Genomic DNA, 9,741 nt, shown 5'->3' with positions numbered 1-9,741 from the left:
TGAAGAGTGAATCAGATCTCACTGCAGTATAGAGAGGCCAGGAAACTACAGACGCTGTGAAGACATTCAGTATTCGAACTGCATGAGAGTCGACCTTTATGTAGCGAAGGGTATGCCCCTTCCTATTTTGAATTTTAAATGCATTTCCATGCGATTTTCTCTTTTTTACTGTTCAGTGCAGGGATGGTTTAATAGTAGGGATGTTGGGTGGGAAGGGGGTGGTTGCCGATAGGCGAAGTGAAACACCTTAGTTTGAAATTCAAATTCGTTTTCGAATTTCAGGCGGGTTATAGGGAAATGTCCAAGTCAGTACAGACAGGTGATCACACGCTGTGCTTCCCTTTGACTGCTTCCCATTTCCTTCTGGGCGTCGTCTTTTAATGTCCCGGCTGTGCTCTGAAGTAGCTTCATTTCCTGAAGGTTTCACTTTAATTTGATGGCAGTCTGATTATTCAAACTGCCTTACGTGCTTCTGACTTAGGTCTATCTCCTAGTGTATTGTCCGCCGAAGTGTCCCGAGTTGTCTGTGCAGGTCTTTAATGAACGTTTCCTTTGGACTGCGTCGTGTATTGTTTTCTTATTTTCTATCAGTTTCCTTTCTGAGTCGCATAGCAGTCACTAATCAGTCGATATCTTGTAAATAAATTCTGCGAACAGAGCTGAAGGAGAAATAATAATTAGTCACTTGATCCTTGAACAGACCAACAAGCGGTTAGTATATTAGAAATTTCCGAAATAAATTACATAGCTAAGCAAATATTTTTTGTGAATTCCTGCAAAACAGCGGTTACTCTACGTGTCGCTTCTTCTGTTGTTAAGAATGTCCCACAAATTTGTGTCACAGTGCATGAGAAAGGTTTCCCTAAAATGCATTGACCGGTTTATTTTTGTAAAGGAGATGAAGTGTTTCCTGTGAGGTAGGGAGTGAATTTTATGCATTGATTCATTGGTTTTTGTAAGGGAGGCGCAGTGTTTCCTGTGAGGTAGGAATTTAATTTTTGTGTATTATTTTGATTTTCTTTCTTAAAGGATATGCAATGTTTTCTGTGAGGTAGGAACTAAAATTTTATAAATTATTCAGATGAATATAATACTTAAAATTCTGAAGGTAGGGGAAGAAAATAATAGTTTAAATTATGTTAGATACTACACACAACCAGGAATGGTTTTGTCCATGCGGTCCTTGGATTTAAACGTTTGGACGGAAGCTGTTCTAGTTCTAAGAGTTCTCGACTTTCAGATGATGTGAGTTGTAGTCTGGACTCATGCCACGTCCCTTCTGCAGTATACTGCATACCCCTGAACGAAGCCTTATGCGATTTCAGTAAATTGATATTGTGAACTATATGGCAAGGTCTGTAGTCCCACTTCAGTTACACAACCAAGCCATGATTGTCTGTACATTTGAAGCCATTTCCTTGTTGGAGCAGTTCATTATGCTGTAGCACCACACTGTGTGCAAAGGTAAAGCTATTCCTGTAACACGCCGTGGAGGCCCACAGGGTTGTGAGACGTCGAGGCTCCCACATTTTCTAGACAATCGGCTCACAGATGGCAGTGAGGTTGTCGGTCTTAGGCGCCAAGCTATCGCTGAAATAGGTCGTGGAGGCCCATAGGGTTGTGAGACATCGAGGTGTTCACATTTTCTAAACAGTCGGCTCACAGATGACGGTGGAAGACAATGTTTAGTGCTACATGGTCGACACAATTCTTGTGTGAACACTCCAGCATCCTGTGTGACTGAAAAGGCNCATTTTCTAGACAATCGGCTCACAGATGGCAGTGAGGTTGTCAGTCATAGGCGCCAAGATATCGCTGAAATAGGGCGTGGAGGCCCATAGGGTTGTGAGACATCGAGGTGTTCACATTTTCTAAACAGTCGGCTCACAGATGACGGTGGAAGACAATGTTTAGTGCTACATGGTCGACACAATTCTTGTGTGAACACTCCAGCATCCTGTGTGACTGAAAAGGCGTTATAAACCCTTCATGATTCAACAGATGTGAAGTAAAAAAAAAAAAGATATTATTTCAAATAGAGCCATTACAATTAATTGTTTGTATTCTCTGTGGTGATTGTTAAATTTACTGCAGTTTATATTTTTAATGTCATATAAGGTCGATGTTAGGCTGAGTAGCGAATTATTAATTAATAAAGATGTGGATGGAAGCGGTCGTGACCTAATTTAAGTTACTATCACTTCACTTACCTGGAGGGCATTAGAACTAATATTTAAAGTAATTTAACTCTAGCAGACTGCACGTGGCATGAAGTTGATTAATGATTTGTCAAGTTTTCCCATGAAACCCTCTTCCTGAGGGCTAAATAGTTACTGGGAAATAAATCATCATATCCGGAAATGCTAGCCGACTTTCTTTTCCAGCTGCAGCATCTAGGCGCCCGTTGTTATTAACGGTTGGCAGGAAGTCAGCAGGGAGCAAGTGAAGTAGGCACTTTACTTGAAGCACACAACTTCCACAGTGTATCAGTAAACGGGAAGATACAGGGTCGTAACAGTCCACAGCGGCAGCTCTCCGCAACGCAATTGGCCACGAAATTTTATACAGACAATGCAGATCCAAGGCGTGCTCTTACCAGAATTGTGTGACTTAATAAACATAAATACTGTTCGTAGCAAATTAACTGGCCGCCTCTGTGGTCTAGTGGTCAGCATTCTTGCCTACAGATTCAGAGGTCCGGGTTCGATTCCCGGCGCTGCCAGATTTCTTCTGAGAAGTTGTGGGTTTGGAACGTGGTCCACTGAGCCTCGTGGTGGTAATTGAGGAGCTATTTCAAGGAAATAGCGGCTCCGGTCTACAAAACAGAAATGAACGTCCATGGGGATTCATTGCGCTGACTACGCACGCGACACTCTCTATCCGCAAAAGTTGGCACTAAACTTCGCCGACAAGCGGCGGTCGCTCGGTCGATATAGTTCGCTTGCAGACTAATATCACGGAGCAAATTAACTACGATTTTGTTGTCACGGTTGGCGGACTGAAGGTTACCTTATCACTGTGAAGACCTTTCATATTGATTCTGTCACTTCTGCCTTCTAGTACAGGGGACTCTGAAACAGAAGAAATGTTCCTAAAACAGAGATAATTTCATGAGGACGTTAAGTTATTTGTACTCACCGCCAAATATAATTTAGGATGATGAAATCAAGGAGGGCGTGATGGGTTTGCCATGTAGCACGAGAGAGATGAGAAATATATGTTGTGTTTTAATCTAAAATGCTGAAGTTTGGAAAATAACTATTATGACGACATAGGCGTAAATGAGAGGATGATATTAAAATGCATCTAATAGTTATCCTAGAATGGTGTCAGTTGGATTAATTTAGCTAAGACTGACGATCGGTGGCTGGCTCGTGTGGACACTAACGAATTTTTGGGTTGCATGAAAAGGGAGATATTTCTTTAGTAGGTTGGCAACTTTCGGTTTGTCAAGAAGGACTCTACTCCGTGGAGTTTGTTGTATGCAGATTAATTTTTAGTCAGAAATTAGCAGATGCAGATGACGCAATGAAAATCTATTCGTTATTATCATAAAGATAATTATCACACTGATGAGAAATCTGTGAATGGAAGTGCGGATGGTAATACTCTTGGAGTGGCTGGCACTTATCTTTAATTCATCACAACATCCCCGTTTCAGAGGCGGCTCGTTCTCATTGTCGTAGGCGGAAGATTGGGTTCACACTTTGCATACCCTCGCCTGGTCCGGTGCATTCATTATACTGCAGAAAACATGAAACGCAGCCAAACATGTCATACTGTTGCGTGTTTCCTAGGTAACGCGGCAAGAAACGATGGGTTTCGGATTAGACGAATGTTTATTGGACAGTTATGTGTTTACACTCACAGATATAATGACTCTCAGTAACGCCTTTCACGCTATACCCTTGCACCGCTAGTCTCAGTGGTGCCTTCGTGCTTGGTTCTTCCCTTATCGCTCGCTGAATTTTCTCGAACAGTGTTCACTGCTCCCTATATAGGCTCGGCACGGACCACCCACAGAAAACACATTGGTGCTCGTCAACGGAAATCATGTATTATCTGGCATGTCTACCCATGCATTGCCTAGCAGTGGATGTCCTGTTGTTGCGCATTCGTTGCTGTGGGAATTCAACAATTCGATCTGTGTTGCTTAAGCACTTGCTTGGGCAACAGTCTGTTCATGTTTCGTTGCTTAGGAATTACTAGCCGTTGGCCAACAATGGATGTTCTACAGTCCTGCCTTCCTGGCGGCACGCCACAATATATTACATAGAAAGTAGTATTACATTTTGCTTTTTGTATGTTACGGCATGTATGTGTGTCTGTGTATTATTTAACGGCGCCTTCAGCAGTTATAATATGTTAGAAACAGTAGTTCCGTCGACACAGCCTAGAGTAAAATTAATTTAATTACATCTATTTAATTTTTTCAATTTACCTTATCCTTCCAGCCGCACTATGGTCCTGTAATTGACTCAGCCTCTAAGAGAAATGAGTACCAAGAATATTTCCTGGGGGTAAAGGGCGGCCGCGGTGTAAGGCTGACAGCCTCACTGCCATCTGTAAGCCGATTGTCTAGAAAATGTGGGAGCCTCGACGTCTCAACCCTATGGGCCTCCACGGCCTTTTACAGAGACAGCTTGACCCATAAGGTTGACAACCTCACCGCCATTTGAAAGCCAACTGCCTAGAAAATGTGGGAGCCTCAACGTCTCACAACCCTATGGGCCTCCACGGTCTGTTACAGGGATTTCTTTTACGATATCAGGTGTTTTGACAAATCTGAGTCCATAGATCGCGAGAAAGACAATAAAAAATATTTGTAAAATCAAAATTTTATTTCTGTCTTTGTTTTGATATAGAACAAGATGTACGACGGCACATACAAATTATCACACAGTTAAAATGAATGATTTAAATCAAAAGAAAATTATATTCACCAATAGATCATATTCTCACATGTGTGGGTGACTAAAGACGGGGCTCGGATTGGTAATTGGATTTGTTAACTATCTACAGCTCGTAACTGTAGGCACAATAGATCACTGTGGTCGCGGTGCAAGGGCCAAGAAGGCCCACCCCTTGTACATTCATTCATTCATTCAAGTCGTAGCTATAATTAATTATTACACTACTGCTGATTTACGTAAGGTACAATCACTCCACACTAATCTTTGCTGTCTATTTCTACAAGTCTTCAGTATCTGTTTCCTGGGGACGGATTTTACACAGGAACTATAAAAGTCTCACTTAATTACCCACCCCAGTAGCACTAACTACAGCACATGCAACGTCACACACTAAGTCTTCTAATTCTTCTACTGGCCACACTGCTGTTCCTTTGGAACTTCGGAACTCCTAAACTCCTCCAGCTTACGACTGGCTCGTAACTGCCTTCAACGAATTCTGTTACTCCCTTCTCTATTGTTGCGTGTTGGATCGTGTTTACAGAGCTGTTGCCTGGCAACGTGTTGATCAAATCTGTTAATAATATTCTCTCATTTTGCATGACAGGTTTATAAGAACAAGAAACATATAGGCCTGAAAGCTAAACAAAATTTGTATCCACTCGGAAATCAGTACAAAAAGGGTGACGCGGTGGAAAAATGTGTGTTCAGATATGTGAACAGCGGCTCAGAATTAATTGAAATTTTGTTTTTCTTTTCGGTTACCATAGTCACTTTTTTTTTTTGAGCATTGACACTGAACCCGCAGACATCCAGTAGTTGGAGAAACTGTTCTGCGGTACAGTCTTATTGCACCGCTTTCCCCCTTGGAGATACTGTTCTGCGGTACAGTCTGATTGCCCCGCTTTCCCCTCCTCTGCAGCTTCACTGAAGCTAAGAGATGGCTTTTCCATAAACAAGGGAGGCTTTCTCCTGCAGCTCACCCTTACAGTGCAGCATCCTCACACAGTTAATTAGTTTAATCGGTAATTTCCTTTCCTCCCTTTCTATTCTCCGACCATCTACCACTTCATCCCCCCTCCTCCTCTGTAGCCATAGCTATTTCCTTATTCTCATCCTTCGGCGTAATCTTCTTCCACTGTTTTCTTTCGATGAGTCTCGTGCCGATAGGCGACAGGAAGTAACCCTCAATACAGTTCTTTTTCGCATTAACGAATACCAGGATTCTTTTAAGTTTAAAATTCCTTCCTTTAGACGTCATTCCGTTTCTTCCCCCTCCCCCACCCTCTATTCATTTTCCATGTCTCTTCCTTCTCAGTTCTCCCATCCGGCGGTAGCCCTCTCCTCGCAGCGCCACCTCCCCCTAGAGACAGATTTATGGCGTTTGGGGACAAAACTGAGCAGTGTTTCTATGATGTGTTTTCAAGGATGAGTGGTTAGGATGTACTGGTAATTTTCAGCGTGGTTTCTAAATTGGATCTGACCCCGTGTTCACTAAGGGGTGGGGGAGGAACTAGAAAGGGAGCTTTTCAAATCACTTTTACGCCCACTGAAGTGTTTCCTGCTTTGAGCTAAAATGCTGATGTCAATAGACAGGAGGGAAGTTTCGTAACTGGTTTTTTAACTTTTATCTTATCCCTAATGCATAACTTCCTCACTCTGTGACCATTCCTGCTATATGCCTCACAGATCTCATCCCCCTTGATCTGACAATAATAGTAATATTTGACCAGGGATAAAAATTATGAGCCGATCACAGTGGCTGCGCGGTCTAAGGCATGAACTGTCTTCGCTCGCTCGGAAGCCGGGATCGTGGGTTCGAATCCAACTTGAGGCATGGATGTTTGTGTGCGTTTATTCTGTGTTTGTGTTGTCCTGTGTGCAGGTAGCGGCCTTGCGACGAGCTGATCTCCCGTCCAAGGAGCCCTACCGACTCTGTGAGAGATGATGAAACTGAAAAAGCGGCCAAGGTCCAACAGAGGACTGTAGAGCCATAGAGATACAAATTACGAACCTTCTCTTTGTGCATTTATCTGCGACCTCCTATTGTTTCTTTCTGTTTAGATTCAAACATTCCCTCTGTATCCATTTTTGAAATACACCCAGTCTGCGCTCTTCTCTCTAATGTAAGAGACCAGGTTTTATACCCATAAAACTAGAGGAAAAACTATTTTTGCTTTCGTTAATCTTCATTGTTTGGAGAAGAGAGAATTTTCTGAACTGAATGATGATAATAATTTTCCGAAATTCATTTGCTTTCAATTTTTTAATGTAATTTCCAATTATTCGCCTCTTTTCCCGTCATTTTGAATTTCTCCACGTGTAATGATTTAGTATGGGTGTGAAATTTGGTCTCTGACATTAAGGGAGGAACATAGACTGAGGGTGTTTGAGAACAGGGTGTTGAGGAGAATATTTGGACCGAAGAGAGATGAAGTGACAGAAGGTTGGAGAAAACTGCATAGTGAGGAGCTTCATAACTTGTACTCTTCTCCAAGTATAATTAGAATGATCAAGTCAAGGATTATGTGATGGGCAGGGCATGTAGCATGAATGGGGGAGACGAATGCAATAGGATATTAGTGGGAATGCCAGAAGGAAAGAGGCCACTGGGAAGACCAAGGCATAGGTGGGTGAACAATATTAAAATGGATCTTGGAGAGATAGGATGGGATGTTATGGATTGGATTGATCTGGCTCAGGATAGGGACCAGTGGAGGACTCTTTTGAGCACGGTAAAGAACCTTCGGGTTGCATAAAATGCTGGGAAATTCTTGAGTAGCTGCAGAATTGGCTCCTCCAGAAGGGCTCAGCTCCATGAGTAAGTAATGATTTAGACCTTCATTCTGGCTATGTACTTAATTCGACTTAATAAAATATTCAGGACATAATTAATATAACATGCCGGGAATAGTCCTTGTAACGGCTGTTGAAGTGTCTACGGAAAATTGTCGGGTATGATACATATATTGAGGAAACAGACTTTAGGATGTGATCTAGTTTAGATATAGCGTCGCTTATCACGTACCTGTATTCGGCAGAATTCCATTAATTGGAATTTGATGCAACCGAATATGTCTGCGGGTAGCTATATGCTATGTGCCATGAAATGTGAATGTGGAACGGTCTGTCATTTCAGCCAGTTTGCCAGACAAAAGGAGTGATGGAGAAGGATGCAGCAGTGGCAGAATTGAATGTTATGTAAATTCCCGGTTCTGCCATATTTCATTAACCTCTGGTGGATATCAGAAGGGTACAGTGCCCGGACAGAGGTCCCTGCATTGGAACAACAATACTACTGACAACAAAGCAGCTTAATTGAAAAACATATCGTGTAATATAAATTCCATATTAAATAGCTTCATTGACTCTTAATAGGGAAGTACGTATCTTTAACGAGGTCTTGTATTTGGATAAAAGATAATCATTTTATCTGAAATATGAAATATCACAGAAACTTCTTTATTAGTAGCTTTATACTGCGGAAAAAGTTTCCTTTGACATTTGAGGAACAATTTAAATCGTTCTTTGTGTTACTTCTGACCGCGTCTGTGGTCTAGCGGTCAGAGTTCCTGGCTACAGATCCAGAGGTCCCGAGTTCGATTCCCGGCGCTGCCGGTTTTTTTTAGAAGTAATGGGTCTGAAATGGGGTCCACTCATCCTCGTGAGGATAATTGGGTAGATGTTTCAAGGAAATGGCATATCCGAGATTAACGGCCGTAGGGATCTGTTGCGCTGACCACGTGACACCCTCTATCCGCTAAAGTTGGCACTAACTTGGCCGACAAGCTTCGGTCGCTCGGTCGGTATATTTAACTTACGGACTACAGGCCACGGAGGTTATTTTTTGTGGTTACTTCTATCAAAAGTTTCTCTGATGCTGGACTTACAAACTTGTTCTTTTTTGTGATCTTCAGGAAAATTTTGTTACCGCTGTTATTAAGGAAATATCTGAAGGGAGTTTGTTGATTTTCTTGTAGAGAGGAGCTTCTAAATATCTACAGATTCCACACGTGTCATGTGACACTGAAAACGAAGAGAATATTATAAAAGTTTCGGTAGGAAAGCATGAAAAAATAGGCCACTTGGAGGACCTCGTCATAAATTTAAGGTTAATATTAAAATTTGTCTTAAGAAAATAAATTTTGAGAGCGTGGGCTGGATTAATCTGGCACAGAATAGGGACCAGTGGTCGTGACAATGAACTTCCGGGAATTTCTTGAGTAGCTGACCAAATGTTAGCTTCTGAAGAAGAACTCCAGTCCACTGAGTCAATCGGCTAGAGCTTTATCTCATAGAGGACAATACGGCCTTAACCTTTGACCCCCTTTTGTAGAGACAGATGTCTGTTAGAAGAGGTAGAAGTTGTAGACGTCTTTCTGTTGCTGCATAGTTGAATGTCGGGGACTTCCTGGGCCGGGGATCGCTTCAGACCGCAGGGAGAAGTTGGGAAGTCTCAAGTGCGTAGAGAATGCAACCATTTTGCTGCTGGTGTGCGACATGCGTGTCTGAAGCATCTCTGGTGGCCGTCAGCAGATCCTGTGTGTCCAGTGACAAGATGATTAGTGTAGCAGATCTGGTTACCACTGCACATTCCCGGGCGTAAGGCCCCCCATACACACATTTTGGCCTTCTGATCGACCTTACAGGCAAAACTGTGACAGTTTACCCCCTCCATTTCCTCCCCATACACGCGCAGATAAAGCGGTAGGCTTCATGCCACAATCACGGTCTTCCAGCCTATAACGTTGAGTCACACACGTCACGTGCTACGGTCCTGCAGGCAGAACTGACGGACTGACGGGTTTCCCACAGGCCAACAGTCCAAACG

Source organism: Cryptotermes secundus, unplaced genomic scaffold (assembly GCF_002891405.2).
Source record: "Cryptotermes secundus unplaced genomic scaffold, Csec_1.0 scaffold136, whole genome shotgun sequence".
NCBI classification, from domain to species: Eukaryota; Metazoa; Arthropoda; class Insecta; order Blattodea; family Kalotermitidae; genus Cryptotermes; species Cryptotermes secundus.
Note: the sequence above shows the minus strand (reverse complement) of the source record.